Source organism: Protopterus annectens, chromosome 5.part0, assembly GCF_019279795.1.
Source record: "Protopterus annectens isolate FY-2018-M chromosome 5.part0, PAN1.0, whole genome shotgun sequence".
Lineage (NCBI taxonomy): Eukaryota > Metazoa > Chordata > Ceratodontiformes > Protopteridae > Protopterus > Protopterus annectens.
In genome coordinates this window covers 433474968-433488045 of record NC_056735.1, presented here as the reverse complement: position 1 = coordinate 433488045, position 13078 = coordinate 433474968, and positions in this window count along the sequence as shown.

The window sequence follows — 13078 nt, the reverse complement described above, 5'->3', positions numbered from 1 at the left end:
CAGAACTAACTATGACAGGAGGGTGAGTCTCATTAAATGTCAAGGATACTGTGGTGGCAGGACACGTAGCTTACATCCTACTAAGTTGGGAACTGCTGATTGAGGGCTCAGTGTCAGTTATTCTAAATGTGTATTAGTTCTGGTTTAAGCACTTGGGCTTCAGGCCAGTGATTTTACATTACGAAGGTTCATGGTCTGCACTCTTGTGGGAGGAGAGGCTGGACTCTGCCCATCTGAGCTGGGAATTTCTGGCTAAAGGCTTATAGTGCCTGCATATTTGAACTGTTTCTTATTGAAATTGGCACACCTTGTTTGCTGTAGCATAGACTATATCCAGGTCTGCTGAATGTAGCTTTGTTTGTATGCTTGTTTGCTTGTTATTTCCCTGAAACACTAATTCCACCTGAAACGCAGCTTTACAGCACCTCTGTGGATCCCTAGTGACATCTGCACTGCTTACTGTACTTATTTCCTTGTTTCACTTGAAAGAAAGTTACTGTTTGTCATTTTTGCATTTAAGTTACCTGTAACACATTGCATTTGAGTTACCTGGCACTTGCTCACTAAAGCATTTATATATGCCAGCGCTAACAAATTAAAAGCACTACACCTTCATAAACTCACCTTGAGTACCTTGTTCCCCATTGGCCCTTTTTGTTGTTAATTATAAAGGAATTCCTAATACTATTCTAGCATGTCCAAAGGTCAGTTGTCAATCTCCTCTCCGGTCCAGCTGGTGAATCTGGGAATCATGAGGCAATGTTACAACTGCCTCATGTACACAGACAACCCTCTCCTCCTCCCAACAAATTCCAACACATGTGAGAGATGCAACCATATAGCCAAACTGGAGGCTAAGCTCTCTCAACTCAGTACTGGCGAAACCTGTCAGGAGGAGAAGGAAACCACAGTCACCACAATTCCAGTCTCACATAGACCTACCACGACAGCAACCCAAACACATAAACACATGAAAACATACTCAGAGTCTCTAAATAAAAATCTTCCTAAGCAGCAGACACCTCCAAAGCAGACACACAAGCAACCACTACCCCAGAACAGAACACATGCAACACATAGCTCACAAAGCCAGTGTGCCGAACAGTCACAGCCCTTAAGGCTAAACAACACACCTGATACACTTGTAATAGGTGCCGCTACATCCTGCTCACCAGGCTGAACAAGGAGAAGGTCACGGTGAGATGCCTGTCGGGCTCTATGATCTGTCACATAACACAAGCACACAGGTCACTCCAGGGCATGTACAAATATGACTCAGTCATTGTCCATGCCAGTGTGAATGACCTGAGACGTACCTCCCTGGACTACATGATAAGAGACATAGAGGAGGTCTCTGAGCATGTGGCCCAGGCTGGTATGACCCTGACCTTGAGTAGCATCTTACCCTCTCCAAGAATGATGCCAGAATATGAAGACAAGATTATCAATTTCAACAACTGGCTTAAGTTTTGGTGTCATTCAAAGGGGATCCAATGCCTGTCAGCCTGGGATGACATGCTCGACAAGCCACGATGCTTTGCTAGGGACGGCTTGCACCTGTCACCCCTGGGCTTTCGGATATTGGCAAAGGCTCTTGCTACCCCCATAGTGCCTTTTTTAGGCAAGGCTCAAAAGACAAAACCACCTCCATAGGTATCACAAAGGATAGGAAACTAATAGTAATGCTACTCAATGCCAGCAGTGTAAACCTCAAGATGCATGCACTGGAAACTGTCCTAAGCATGGAGAAGATCAATATCTGTGCAGTAACAGAATCCTGGTTCAAGGCTCCCAAGAGCACACCAGCACTGCCAGGTTATACCTCATACCATGCTTGTCAGCCCCAAAACTTGCACCGAACCAGAACAGGAGGGGGAGTATCAATATTCGTCAAAGATACACAAACCTCCAGGTTGGTGGCACAGCACAAAGCATCAGAGACTACCATGTGCAACTAACAGTGAGTAAAACTGCCTTCCAGATCATAACCTGACACACACCACCCTCCCAAACCCAGGAACCCCACTTGGCCTTCCTGAGAACACTGGAAATATGAAGGTCTCTCCAAACACCATTATATTAGTGGACTGCAACTACCCAAACATAGACTGGGAGCATTACTCTAGCTCCAACACCCTAGCTCAAAGGTTCCTAGCATTTATACACTCAAATGCTATGGTAAGATCAGACCATAAACTAATCTCACTGGATGTTCACATCCCAACTCCACCCCCTGCCCACAAAACCACAGTGTAAAACTTCTCTACAGCAAATTCCACACCCCTCAAAACTGAGGTGGAATCCTTCAAAGCCCCCGGGCCTGTGGAAAATACGGCCTAGACCACAGAATCCTTTATAAACGCATTCTATGAACACCTTCAGGAATGCATGGATCATGCAATCCCAAATAAAAACAAGACCCAATCCTACAAAGGCAGACTTCCTGTCTGGTGGACCACAGCCATAAACAAACTATACAATAGAAGGAGGAAGCTACTACATGATAGAGGAAAATCCCAAAAAGGGGAGGCATCTCTGTTCAGTGTTAGCAAAACACTACGGGCACTCATAAAATCATCTAAGGCCAGCTTTGAGAGATTAAATGCACAGGACACTAAGGATAATCACAAGGCTTTCTTTAGTTATGTTAGGAACCTGGGTGGGAATTCCCAGATATGCTCAGAATTAGTCCAAAATGACAAAAAACTACACCACACCCACAGACATTGCCAACATCCTAGCTGACAGGTTCAGCGCAAACTCCCCCCCTCCCCACCAGAAGGGCAAATATCTATCCCAGCAGAGTGCTGCCCCCCTGACATCTCAGATGCTCAGGTAAGAGCCGCCCTCTCCAAAGCAAATAACACAGCATCAGTGGGACCAGATGGTGTCCCAGGCTGCATCCTACATGAACTCCAAGATGAGCTAAACCCAAACATAAAACTACTGTTCAATCTCAGCCTTACCACAGGTTATGTACCCAAAGAGTGGCGTACAGCAACAGTGGTCCCTCTCCACAAAGGTGGTGCCTCAACGGATCCTGGAAACTATCGCCCCATAAGCCTGACTAGCTTGGTTTGCAAAGCTATGGAAAGGATCATCATGGACCTCATACATAAAGATATTGGGGACCTACAGACACTGGATCCTACCCAGTTTGACTTTAAGGGCAGATCCTGCCTCTTAAACCTGGTTGATTACTTTGAAACAGTCACCAAGGCCATTGACAAGGGGAAGGTTGTCCACGCAGCCTACCTGGACCTCGCAAAAGGCTTCGATACAATACCCCACTCGGGCATTATAGATAAGCTCACCAGCTTAAATATACACCCCTATGTCACTGGATAGGTTGCAAAATGGCTCAAGGACAGAACCCACAGAATTGCTGGAGCCATGTCAGACTCCAAACCAGTTACAAGTGACATCCCACAAGGCTCAGTCCTGGGACCTCTCCTGTTCGGTATATATGTCTCGGAGGTACAGGCCAACATGGAAGGACTGTGGCTGACCTAGTTCACGGATGACTGCAAACTGGGCGCTATAATTGACTCTCCAGCTGACACAACCATCCTCCAAAAGGGCCTCATAGAATCAGACAACTGGTGCCAGAGCCATGGCCTCAAGCTAAATGCCACAAAGTGTATAGTCATCCCCTTTGGCAAAAACAAAGTGGCCACAAATGATCACATAGGTGGTAATCCATTACGTATGGAAGAAGTAATTAGGTACATGGGGACCGAAGCTGATAGCAATCTCTCATTTGACGACCACATGGCCAAAGAGGTTAGAAAAACATTTTATATAGCCCACCTAATCATGATAGGATTCACATCTAGATCAGGGGAGGTCATCATGCCTCTTTACTCATCCCTCATCAGGACCATAATTGAGTACAATGCCCCTTTTGGGATTTACCTTACTAGACACCTGCAGCAACTGGAAAGTCCACAAAAGTACCTCACCAAGAGGATCAAAGGGCTCAAACAGATGCCATATGCTGCCCAGTTAACATAACTTCATACTCAGTGGCATACCACCTGCTCAGAGGCGATCTGTGCCAGATGTATAATGCCATGTCCAACCCGGAAGTAATGGACATGCTGCACCTCAGAAAATCCAACTCCCATCGAGCTTTGCACTCAAGAGACTTGAACCTCAGCACTGACATCAATAGGACATGCTGGAGGGACAGATTCATAACCCAGAGGCTCCCTTCACTCTGGAATAAAATCCCAGTCCAGGTTAGGCAGAATCCCTCATTGACTCTTCAAGACAAATCATGATGAGTGGATGGGGGATCGTAGGTGTACCCCGGGTATCACTTCTGTGTCAATGTTAGACAGAGGCACAGTATACTAACCTCAGAAAAGGGCATAGCAACATTAATCTAAAATGGGTGGCGAAAGCCAAACACACTCTGGCTTGGCTTATAAATGCCCTAGGGCAGATAGCCTAGTATGAACCTATGAACCTATGAACCTATGCACCTATACCCACAACCCCAGGTTGTTGCCACAGTGTGATGCATCACAGACTATCCACATGCAACTAACAGTGGATTAAACTGACTTCCAGTTCATAGCCTGCTATGGACCACCCTCCTAAACCCAGGTAACCCACTTGGCCTACTTAAGAATACATGAATATCTGCAGGTGTCTCCAAACAACAATATATTGGGCAGCTTCATTTACCCACACATAGACTGGGAGCATTAGTGTAGCTCCAAGCATTACTGTAGCTCCAACACCCTAGGTGAAAGGTTCCTAGAATCCATACACTCAATTGCTATGGAACAACTTGTTACAACTCCCACAAGAGGGGAAAACATGATGCAACTGATCATCACCGACATGTGGACTATATGCTCCAGACCAGAAGTGTATCCCTCGCTGGTAAGATGACACCATAGACTACTCTCACTGTATATTCACATACCAAATGCAGCCCCTGCACAGAAAACCACAGTCAAAAAGTTGTGTAATGCAAATTCCATGTATTCACATGAGGCAGGCTTCAGCCATGGGAACTATTTAAGGTCACAGGTACATATGTCTATGTGGCACACACATACCTCATGTGTGCATTGACATTACTGATATAATCTATGTCATACAATATTAAGAGCAACACCCCACACACATGGACAAACTGTGTGACAAAAACACACATAGTATTTGTAGGATGAAAACCCCTACCTAGCTATGTTATGACACTTGAGAGAGACACATTAGCAGAGTGTGCTATTTGCATTACTGGGAGGTTTCCCTTCTCCTGCTATACTTATAGGGTGCTGACATCATCAGTGTTTAGAAAGAGGAATGTGCATCATGTAGTGTGTTCTTCTAGTTGCCAAAAGGGACATTTCTTTCACACACACTAACCCCCCTCACCAAACACACACACACACTGAGCATTTGCAGGATTTAAACCCCTACATAACTATGTTGTGACACGAAAGAAACACATTAGCTGAGCGCGCTATTCAGATTACTTGGAGGTTTCACTTCTCCTGCTATACTTATAGGGTGCTGACATCATCAGTGTTTAGAAAGAGGAATGTGCATCATGTAGTGTGTTCTTCTGATTGCCAAAAGGGACATTTTTTTCACACAGAATTGCATACACACTAACCCCCCTCACCCAAACACACACTTAGCATTTGTAGGATTTAAACCCCTACCTAACTATGTTATGACACTTGAGAAAGACGCATTAGCAGAGTGTGCTATTCACATTACTGGGAGGTTTCCCTTCTCCTGCTATACTTATAGGGTGCTGACATCATCAGTGTTTAGAAAGAGGAATGTGCATCATATAGTGTGTTCTTCTAGTTGCCAAAAGGGACTTTTCTTTCACACACACTAACCCCCCTCACCAAACACACACACACTGAGCATTTGCAGGATTTAAACCCCTACCTAACTATGTTGTGACACGAAAGAAACACATTAGCAGAGCGTGCTATTCAGATTACTTGGAGGTTTCCCTTCTCCTGCTATACTTATAGGGTGCTAACATCATCAGTGTTTAGAAAGAGGAATGTGCATCATGTAGTGTGTTCTTCACATCATCAGTGTTTAGAAAGAGGAATGTAGTGTGTTCTTCTAATTGCCAAAAGGGACATTTTTTTCACACAGAATTGCACACACACTAACCCCCCTCACCCAAACACACACTTAGCATTTGTAGGATTTAAATCCCTACCTAACTATGTTATGACACTTGAGAAAGCGCATTAGCAGAGTGCGCTATTCACATTACTGAGAGGTTTCCCTTCTCCTGCTATACTTATAGGGTGCTGACATCATCAGTGTTTAGAAAGAGGAATGTGCATCATGTAGTGTGTTCTTCTAGTTGCCAAAAGGGACATTTCTTTCACACACACTAACCCCCCTCACCAAACACACACACACTGAGCATTTGCAGGATTTAAACCCCTACCTAACTATGTTGTGACACGAAAGAAACACATTAGCAGAGCGCGCTATTCAGATTACTTGGAGGTTTCCCTTCTCCTGCTATACTTATAGAGTGCTGACATCAGCAGTGTTTAGAAAGAGTGCTGACATCAGCAGTGTTTAGAAAGAGGAATGTGCATCATGTAGTGTGTTCTTCTAGTTGCCAAAAGGGACATTTATTTCACACACACTAACCCCCCCCTCACCAAACACACACACACTGAGCATTTGCAGGATTTAAACCCCTACCTAACTATGTTGTGACACGAAAGAAACACATTAGCAGAGCGCGCTATTTAGATTACTTGGACGTTTCCCTTCTCCTGCTATACTTATAGGGTGCTGACATCATCAGTGTTTAGAAAGAGGAATGTGCATCTTGTAGTGTGTTCTTCTAATTGCCAAAAGGGGCATTTTTTTCACACAGAATTGCACACACACTAACCCCCCTCACCTAAACACACACTTAGAATTTGTAGGATTTAAACCCCTACCTATGTTATGACACTTGAGAAAGACGCATTAGCAGGGTGCGCTATTCACATTACTGGTTGGTTTCCCTTCTCCTGCTATACTTATAGGGTGCTGACATCATCAGTGTTTAGAAAGAGGAATGTGCATCATATAGTGTGTTCTTCTAGTTGCCAAAAGGGACATTTCTTTCACACACACTAACCCCCCTCACCAAACACACACACACTGAGCATTTGCAGGATTTAAACCCCTACCTAACTATGTTGTGACATGAAAGAAACACATTAGCAGAGCGCACTATTCAGATTACTTGGAGGTTTCCCTTCTCCTGCTATACTTATAGGGTGCTGACATCATCAGTGTTTAGAAAGAGGAATGTGCATCATGTAGTGTGTTCTTCTAATTGCCAAAAGGGACATTTTTTTCACACAGAATTGCACACACACACTAACCCCCCTTACCCAAACACACACTTAGCATTTGTAGGATTTAAACCCCTACCTAACTATGTTATGACACTTGAGAAAGACGCATTAGCAGAGTGCGCTATTCACATTACTGGGAGGTTTCCCTTCTCCTGCTATACGTATAGGGTGCTGACATCATCAGTGTTTAGAAAGAGAAATGTGCATCATGTAGTGTGTTCTTCTAGTTGCCAAAAGGGACATTTCTTTCACACACACTAACCCCCCTCACCAAACACACAAACACTGAGCATTTGCAGGATTTAAACCCCTACCTAACTATGTTGTGACACGAAAGAAACACATTAGCAGAGCGCGCTATTCAGATTACTTGGAGGTTTCCCTTCTCCTGCTATACTTATAGGGTGCTGACATCATCAGTGTTTAGAAAGAGGAATGTGCATCATGTAGTGTGTTCTTCTAGTTGCCAAAAGGGACATTTCTTTCACACACACTAACCCCCCTCACCAAACACACACACACTGAGCATTTGCAGGATTTAAACCCCTACCTAACTATGTTGTGACACGAAAGAAACACATTAGCAGAGCGCGCTATTCAGATTACTTGGAGGTTTCCCTTCTCCTGCTATACTTATAGGGTGCTGACATCATCAGTGTTTAGAAAGAGGAATGTGCATCATGTAGTGTGTTCTTCTAATTGCCAAAAGGGACCTTTCTTTTACACAGAATTGCACACACACAAACCCCTCTCACACACACACTGAGCATTTGCAGGATTCAAATCCCCACCTAACTATGTTATGACACTTGAGAGAGACACACATTAGCGGAGTGCGCTATTTGAATTACTGGGCAACTGTTTTTCTCCTGCAGTATTTATAGGGTGCTGACATCATTATTTATAAAGAGGTATGTACATTTATTACTATCTGTCAATTAAGGGGATAGCATATATATGCATTAACAGCCACCTACTTCAGGGTCAGATATGCACATCAGCACTGCCAGGTTATGTTTTATACCATGCTTCGTGACCACAGGACCTGTAACACACAACACAACCAGTTCAGACCACCCCTCCCATATTCAGGAAACACACTTTGCTTCCCTGGGAACAGTGTAGGATATGAAGGTGTTCACATACACCATTACAGTGGTTAACTTAAGGTACAGGTATATTGTGTAGGGGAACTACTCAGGCCTCAACAACATCACCCTACAGCCACTACAATTTGTGAATCCATGTGCTATGGCAGGACCACTCACCACAGCCACAAGGGGGGAATACATATTGGACCTGACCATCTGCAACATGGGGACTCTATGTTCCACACCAGAGGTAGACCACCATTGTTAATATCTGACCATACCCAACTTTGCCTGGACATCCATATCCCATCCCCACCCCCAGGCAAGGAAGTCACTGCAAACAAAGTATTTATCAAAAGCAGACTTTGCACTTGTGAAGACTTGGGTGGAAGACTTCAAAGGACCCATGCTGGGGGATTATACAGGCCACTCTGCATAATCCTTGACAATTGCATTCTATGAGCATCTGGAAGGTTTGCATTGATCATGCTATCCCAAATAAACCCAAGAGTCCTCCACAACAGGAGACCTGTCTGGTGTACACCAGCCATATATAAGCTGTACAACAGAAGGAGGGCGCTAATACATTACAGAGCAATATCCCACAGAGGGAGGACGTCTCTGAACAGTATTGGCATGACACTTCAATCCCTCAAAATCATCACATCAAAGTGTTGTCAGTGAAATTGTCCAGACACTGCAGATAAGGCTCCCCTCAGTCTGTAATTGATGCCCAATTACTGTTATAAGTCCTCACCAACCCTCTTCCAGCAAACACCAGCCACATGGATGTGACATTGCAAATTCAACCCCTGGGATCTCCACTGTGTCCCTGCTTGACGGAGGCACAGCACACTAGCCTTAAACGGTGCCTTGTGTGACCTACTTTACAGAGGCACAGTAGCCTACTGAACTGGGGAGGCAGACGCCAAGCACACTCTGGCTAAGTTTGTATTCCCTAGGGCAAACAGCCTAGTATTGACCTCTACACCCATATGTTTAATTTTCAGATGCACAATATTTGTTGCTGATAAACTGTTTGCAGGTATTTATTGCCATAGCTTTCCCTGTTTCTATGAACAACTTGTGTATCTGTGGAAAATGTTTGAATATGAGAGGGATCCACTGTGTAACTTATGTCTCTGTAGTCATTTAACTGTGTGCACTGGACAGATTGCTGTATTGTGGGAGGTTCCTGGATTAACACATACAAATACCAGATATGTGTGGCCAACTGCTAAACTGAGACATGGCCTAAGTGTGTGAGCATGCCCAGTTCAGGCTTTCCATGGCTTGTTGCCTGACATATGTCTCATTTATCAAAGTGTGCGAGCATGCCCAGTGTAAGCTTTCCATATGCTGAAATCTGCAGTCCACCACATTTGTGGTTGTGTGTGAACTTCAACAATATTTCACATTTATAGTTGTGTGTTTGGAGTCATGTTGTGTACTTACTGCCTAACTGCTTTGTGTCTGAACCCAACAGGGATTATACTGTGCCTGCAGGGTTTCCATGGGATAGTTTGCATACAGTTGTCAACATCCTTTCATACTGACCAAACACTGTAATATCGTATAGTGTACTGGTTCAGTACTTTCACTGTGGTGGACAGTATCCTGGGTTTCAGTCCTATCACTGCTTTAAATATTCATAGTGAGCACACCAGACTGGTTAAGGGCCAGTTGTGCACATATGACCATGTTGCATTTTGTTCAGATATGGACTGCTTAAACCAGGCTTGTTCAACATTGGTAGTGTATTCCGCAACTTGGGTGGACATTGACAAACACTAGCTATGTGCCCTAGGCCATTTCTAATGCTAGTCAGAGAGTGTGTTTGTTCTTCAACACACTTTGTAACTGGATTTTGCCATGACATATTTCAAGGTTAGTATACTGTGCCTCTGTCTACCCGTGACATAACAGTGATACCCAGGGTAAACCTACCATCTCCCATCCACTCATCAAGATTCCTCTTGAGGAGAGTCAATGAGGGACTCTCTGGCTAACCTGTACTGGGAGTTTACTCAAGAGTGGAGGGAGCTTCTGGGTTATGGATCAATCACTACAGCATGTCCTATGTATGTCAGTGCTGGGGTTCAGGTCTCTCATGTGCATAGCTCACTGGCATTCAGATTGTACAAGGTGCAGCATGTTCATTGACTCCAGCTTGGACATGGCTTTATACATCAGGCACAGATTGCCTCTGGGCAGGCAGTATGGCACTGTGTGGAGCTGCAGTTTGTTTAATCAGGCAGCACATGGCATCTGTTCGAGCTTTTTGATCCTCCTGGTGAGGTATTTTGGGGTCTTTCCAGTTGATGGAGATGTCTGCTGAGTTACATCCTACAGGGGCCATTGTACTCAATTGTGAGGCTGATGAAGGATGACTGAAGAGGCATGATGACCTCCCCTGATCTAGATCTGACTACCTTCATGATTAGGTGGGTATATGGTATGTTTCTGTAACCACTACAGCCACATGGTTGTCAAATGCAAGATATCTATCAACTTGTGTCCCCAGGTCTCTTATTACTTCTAAAGTACTTAATGGGTTAACACATATGTGGTAATTGGTGGGTATTACTGTTTATCCACAGGGGATGACTATACACTTTTCTGCAATTAGCTTGATGACATGGCTCTGGCACCAATTGTCTGTTTCTATGTGGCCCTTTTGTAGGATGTCAGCTGGAGGGTCAGATATGGTGCCCAGTTTGTAGTCCTCTGCAAACTTGTTCAGGCACAGTCCTTCCATGTTGGCCTGTACCTATGGGAAATATATACCAAACAAGGGAGGTCCCAGGACGGAGCCTTGTGGGATGCCAGTTGTAGCTGGTTTGTAGTCTGACATGGCTGCAGCATTTCTGACCGTGTCAGTTCTGTCCTTGGGCTGGTTTGCAACCCATCTACTGACATAGGGGTTTATATTTAAGCTGGTGAGCTTATCTATAATGAACACGTGTGGTATTGCATGGAAGGCTTTTGCAAGGTCCAGATAGGCTGTGTGGACCACATTCCCCTCATCAATGGCCTTGATGACTGTTTCAAATGAGTCAAACATGTTTAAGGGACAGGATCTGCCCTTGAGAAAGCCACGCTGGGTAGGGCCCAGTGTCTGTAGGTCCCCAATATCTTTATTTCTGAGGTCCATGATGATCCTTTCCATAGCTTTGCAGACCAAGCTTGTCAGGATTCTGGGGTGATAGTTTGCAGTATCCATTCAGGCACCACCTTTGTGGAGAGGGACCACTGTTGCTGTACACTGCTCTTTGGGTACATATCCTGTGGTAAGGCTGAAATTGAGCAGTAGTGTTATTTGGCATTCCATTCTTCTTGGAGTTCATGTTGGACACAGCCCAGGACACCATCTTGTACCATTGATGCTGTGTGTTTTGCTTTGAAGATGCTGGCTGTTCAGAGTATATCTGTGAATTCCCACCAAGGTTCCTACCATCAGTTAAGAAAGCCTTGTGATTATCCTTAGTGTCCTGTACAATTTGCATCTTCATAGGTTCATACTAGGCTATCTGCCCTAGGGCATTTATAAGCCTAGCCAGAGTGTGTGTGGCTTTCGCCACCCCTTGCTATGTGAATATTATGCCCATTTAGGGTTTACTTTACTGTGCCTCTGTCTAGATGTGACACAGTGATGACCCCCAGTGTAAATCTACGATCTCCCATCCACTCGTCAAGATTCCTGTTGAAGAGAGTCAGTGAGGGGCTCTGCCTAACATAGACTGGGATCCTGTTCCAGTGTGTAGGGAGCCTCTGGGTTATGAATCTGTCTCTCCAGCACATCCTATTTATTTATGTGTTGAGGTTGACATCTCTCGCTCTCGGGGATCTGATGGATTTGGATTTTCTGAGGTGGAACATGTCCATTAATTCTGTATTGGACATGGCCTTGTACATCGGACATACATCACCTCTGAGTAGGCAGTATGTGACTGCATACAGCTGGGGTGTCTTCAACCAGGCAGCATATGACAAATGTTTGAGACCCTATATCCTCTTGGTGAGGTACTTTTGAGGTCTTTCTAACTGCTGCAGGTGTCGGGTAAGGTACATCCCAAATGGGGCATTGTACTCAATTATGGGCCTGACAAGAGAAGAGTATAGGGGCACAATGACCTCTCTTGATGTAGATGTGAATCCTTTCATGATAAGGTGGCCAATATAGAAGGTCTTCCTAGCCACGTTGGCAATGTGAGTGTCACATGAGAGGTTACTGTCCACTTGTGTCCCTAGGTCCCTGATTACTTCTTCCATACATAATGGATTACCACCTATGTGGCAATTTGTGAGTACCTTGTTTGGTATTTGGAGAGACATCCATACTCTCCAGTGTCTTCAGGAAGGCTGAGTGGGGTTCCTGGGTTTGAGAGGGTGGTCTGTAGCATGCTACAAACTGTGCAGCAGTTTTGCCTATGGTTAGTTGCACATGGATGGTCTCCAATGCTTCGTGCATTGTCAGTAACCTGGACGTGTGGGTATCTTTGCTGAATATGGATACTCCCCCTCCTTTTGTGGTTTGGTCCAGGTTTTGGGGCCAAAAAGCATGATATGAGATATAACCTGGTAGTGCTAGGGTGCTCTCAGGAGCCTTGATGCAGTTTCCGTCACTGC